This window comes from Bidens hawaiensis, unplaced genomic scaffold (assembly GCF_021521415.1).
Source record: "Bidens hawaiensis isolate Kalapana, Puna unplaced genomic scaffold, B.hawaiensis_p1.1 tig00027337_1, whole genome shotgun sequence".
NCBI lineage: Eukaryota > Viridiplantae > Streptophyta > Magnoliopsida > Asterales > Asteraceae > Bidens > Bidens hawaiensis.
Window position 1 is genome coordinate 212,493 of NW_027494427.1, and position 5,248 is coordinate 217,740.

At 37.5% G+C, this 5,248-nt stretch overlaps 1 pseudogene; it reads right to left on the reverse strand.

Annotated features, from left to right (window-relative positions):
* Nucleotides 1-334: 334 nt before the first annotated feature.
* On the reverse strand, nt 335-3,992 carry LOC143575349 (potassium transporter 5-like; annotated as a pseudogene).
* Nucleotides 3,993-5,248: the final 1,256 nt, after the last annotated feature.

A 5,248-nucleotide genomic window follows, 5' to 3' on the forward strand; every position in this document is an offset into this window, starting at 1 on the left:
GGCAACTGCTGCTTGTGGAAGTTAAGTTGTATGGATGAGAAGGGTGTCCTGAAATGTGTGTAATGTTCAAGAAGAAAGCACCACATCATGTATGACAGTACCTCAACAACTTAGCCGAACGAACATGAGCAAGAGCGTGTTCGTGTTTGTTCATTTAACTTAAGCGAACACAAATGTCTAAGTGTTGAGAGTAGTTGCTTAGAGTTAGGAGTATAAGATATTCTGCTTTAATTAACGTGCTAGCAGACGTAGGAAACATTTAGTCTAACATATTTTCTAGCATTCTGTTATTACTTAATAAAGACTATTTAAATTCTAATGTAGCATACTAGCGTTCAATAAAGGAAGTAAGTTTCATCTAGTTGAAAGAACACAAGTTTTACTCTACACGAGCCCATTCATCCTCGTCAGAGCTCGTAAGTCATTCCAACCTTCAACATCCTTTTGTGAGGAATTTCAAACACGTTATAACTTTGCCTCAAGTTCATCTTCATGAAATTATAAGCATAATCGATGATAAACTTTTTCCCAATTGAAGACCCGACCCTTGAGACAATCTCATGCTCGCCTACTAAATGCACGACTCCTGTTTGCCAAGCTTTGTCCAGTTTCACCATATCCTCCTGATCTGCTAAAACCGCCTGGTTGTGGTTCGACTCCATAGTCATATTCAATGAACTCTTTCAATCTTTCGAATAAAATATTTTCAAACGACTCCTTTTCATTGTGTGCATCCTTGTACCCGTACCTCACCACACACCTAAAAACATACAATCCATTTGGCTTCACTCTCCGGAACAAGAACCTCTCTTCTGGTGCCACCCTACTAATTGGCAATGACTTGACGGAAACAAACACAACCACCGAATGTAAACCAGGAACATTGTCAATATAGTGTTTAAAGATAGGGGGAATGCCATGGGCAAGCTCCGAGTAGAAGATTGCAAGTCCTCCCATACGACTCATGTTCTTGCCCATAACAATGTCTTTTATGGCTTCTTGTGATACTTTGTGGCTGAGCTCATAATTGTATTTTCCTCGATAAACATAGTTCCAAGTGCACATAATGAACACTAGCACAACCGCCAATGAAAACGGCAAGTATCCACCTTCTCCAAATTTGTATAGAACTGCGCTTAAGTAGATGTATTCCGTGGAGCTAATCACAAGTACATATAAAATCACGAGAAGTATATTGGTTTTCCAAACAACGAGCATGATCATTACCATGAATCCAGATGTGAGCGTTTCAGCAAATATAACCGCAATACCTTCACCGATTAAGTAAAAAAAAACAAAATTAATCACACTCTAGCTAGCACATATTTGGAAAAGGATTGAGTAATTTTACCGTAAGCATGGCCGATCTTTTCGGTAGTTTTGAATGAAACAGTTACAAGAACACAGCCAATCATTAGAAGATAATTCACTTCCGGTATGAAAACCTGTCCTTCATACTTAGCTGATGAATGCAATACTTGAACACGAGGAAAACACCCAAGTGAAAGCGATTGCTTAATAATGGAAAAAGTCCCAGAGATCATAGCCTGACTTGCTATAATCGCCGCCATAACAGCCACCACAAACACTGGCCAGTACAAGGCATCTGGAGCTGATTTATAAAATGTGTCTGCAACTTCATCCTGATGTTTTCTTAGCCATGATGCCTGACCACTATATGCTGTTATTAGAGCGGGATAAACCACACAACCCATGCTTATTTGTATGGATTTCACAGTGAAGTGTCCAAGATCAGCAAACATGGCCTCGGTTCCTGTTACATCAAACCAGATTACTAAAAAGTTATAGGAAAACTAAAATGAGTATCATGAACAGTGTACCTGTAATTGCAAGAACAATGCCACCAAGAGAAATCCATCCATCTTTTCCGTTTCGTTTGAAATAATCGATGATGTATTTAGGGTTTATGGCTTTGGCGACAGAAGGGTCAAACTTGATGAAATTGTACACGCCTATCCCAGCAATGAGTGTGAACCATACGCAAATGATGGGGGCAAAACTGTAGCCAACTTTATCGGTTCCAAATCTTTGAACCATGAACAAGGTTATCAAGATTAATACTGATACTATTACGATCCTCCCTGCATCAATCCGCTTCCAAGGTGTTAGCAACTTAGCATACTCGTGTTTTCTTTTTCGCGACAGGAAATTGAACTTGATATCATAAATTGAGGCTCTTGGTTTCGTTGTCTCACTTCGTGTGTTTTCTATTTCTCACTAGTTTATTTTAAAATTGTAAATTTACAACCTTAGATAGCATATATATCAATGAGTAGATACGTAAAGTATTACGCCATGTCTCAACTTTACCTAGTGTTTAAATGTTGTACAACACAAAACTACAACACAACACAACTCTAATATCAAAAACTTACCTTCTGTCATGGCATCAGTTGCTTCCTTGAGTCCTGATACAGCTGATAATACTATATGGAAAACTTAACTTGTTAAGAACAACACAATTAAAAAGAATTCAACTTTTTTTTATTAGTAGATGGTTTATGATTCAACTATGCATCGATCGGTATTTTTCTTTCTTGTACTTTTAGGCAGTTTGCCATACGGAGTTCAGTGAAAAATTGTAAGTGACAGGTGAAATTTAGTGAAACCCCCATGGAGTTCGCTTGTCATGACCCTAGCTACGTACTTACCACACAAACTGAACCAAAAAAACTATAAGAACTTGCATGAGTTCTCATCTTGCAGGATAGCAAACTTAGCAGAAGTATAAGATCTTTCAAAAAATGCCTAAAAGTACGTAGTTGAACCTTAGACCGCATACAAATCCAAAAAATTCAATCAATCATAATGAAGGAAAACGATAAAATCAGTTAATTAAAGTAATCACCCGAGATGGAAGGAGTGAGAATGCCGTCACCAATGACCATGGAAGTCCCAAGCATGGCAGCAAATAGGAGTGCAAACTTGGCAAAGTTTGTACGCTCAATATTTTTCTTGACCTTTGACGCTATTGTATTACGTTTGCTCGGTAATTCAAGTTGAAAATTCGAGACCTCATGGTCCTCTGGTTGTTCACTTGGGATTAAGCCTACCTTTGCATATCTACACAATTTCGAGTACAACGCAAAAGTACCTCCTAGAATCCAAGAAAATACACTATTAATTTCATTATACACCAACTCTATAGGTTATGTTATCATGTATCTTACGAAAAAGCGAGACAAACATAACGGCTAACACAATAAATCCCATCTCGTCTACTACAATCAAGGAGGAAATTAATGCGTACCGTCACCATTATCGTTGGCATGTAAGACGATTGTAACATACTTAAGAACAGGAATTACAGTGATTGTGTAAAAGATAGACAAAACGCCCAAAATGTCATCTTCGTGTTTGATCCCATCACTAAAGGTACTTGCGTACACGTACAAAGGTGATGTGCCAATGTCGCCATAAACCACTCCAATGCTTTGAAAAGCAAGTCTGAGTATCACTCTCCAGTCCTTCAAACAATTCCATTTTCCAAATATTAGGGACAAAGTTAAAATGTCGGTAATAATTGAGAGAAAAAAAAACTAAAAACTCGCGTGCTAACCTTTGTGTCATGGTGACCATGATGGCCACAAATTTTAGCAGACTCGATATCTAAGGAATCGTGACGCTTCAAGCCAGTGAGTTGTCTTTCAGTAAGTAGAATATCTGGCGTGTGTTCGGAGTGGATCTGTTCACTGTTTTCTTCTTCTTCTTCTACTGCTTCGACGTTGCCAGAGTTTCTGTTGCTACATCCGGTAGAAGACATATGCTATGTTCGTTTTGGGTTTGATCCCGGAGATCAAAGCAGTCGTTGTTGTGTAGCGACTAGCGAACACTTTGGATTGCAGAGAGTGAGATCGATGTGGGTCTGGATCTTATTTAGAGGAAAAAGATGTAGTATTTAGTGGTTCAGCTTGATCAACTGCTAACTTAAAGTCAGGATCTTCAAAAGAAAGCATCAAATTCCCTATTCATTTTTTAAAAATTCATTTCACATTTAAAATATGAGTGTTACACACATATAGCGTTTAATTTCTTTACGATAATTCATTTACCCAATTCTAACGTATTTGTGAATATCAAAATATTTTTTGACCATTTCTACAACTCGGCATTCGGCAATTGTTTTCTTGTTCTTCTTATAATTGTTTGTTAAACGTGTCCAATACTAAATCAGATTGAAGGCTTCTAGAATCTCGGAGAATATTTAATATAATAATTATTTTATTATTATAAAATAAGTTAATCTTATTTTATTTTAATCCCATTTGTTTTGGATTCAAATTATGTATTTGAGTTAGTATAGGATTAAGAACCGTGGGTTTATATATACCATTGGTTCTATGTGTTAGTAATTATTAAGTTTTTCTCGTTTGTCGTTTTCTTAATAAAAGAGTCGATCGTGTGTTGATAAAATCTCGTGTTCATGTTCTTGATTCACCCGCTAAAAGTTTAACATTGTTAGGGTTGTTATATTCAAACACCACCCCCATGGTGTGTTAAGAACTCTATATGATTCGTGTGAGGGGCTATACGAGTCGCATGCCCTCACATGACTAAATAATGCACGGATGACAATTTTTCCAGTCTATGTGGGTCGTATAGCCCTTATTCTAGCCATATAGCTTCAAACACCTGACACTCTCCAACACAAAATGACAAAAAATTTGTGCCTATACAACGTGTATAGCCCCTATACGAGCCGTATAGACGCATATGGTGTGGGAATAACGGATAACCTATATCAATTGTTATATAAGGTTTTAAAATCAATCAATCAATCAACCATACCCAGTGGGATCCCACCAATAGCAAGCTATAAGTAGGGTCTGAGGAGGGTAGGATGTAGGCACACCGTACCTCTATCCAGATGGGATAGAGAGGTGGCTTCCAGGGAGACCCTCGGCTCTAAAAACATATGTTTGAGGGAATATAAGAGGAAATTAAAGTTTAACATTAATATAATTAGTAATAGCCCGTAATAAAATTAAAACTACTAATAAATAAAACTATATAATATATGACATTAAAATAGCGTAATGGTGTGTGACCAAAATAAGGTAAACAGTAGCCCCTTTAATAATTCATATCGCCCTAAAATCCTTAGCTTTAATTCTACGTCTCCAAGAACTCCTATCCTCAACCATGTCCCCTGAAAGGTTTAGGTTTATTAAATCCTGCCTAATCCTCTCCTCCCAAGTCAATCTAGGTCGGCCTCTACCCCTCCTCC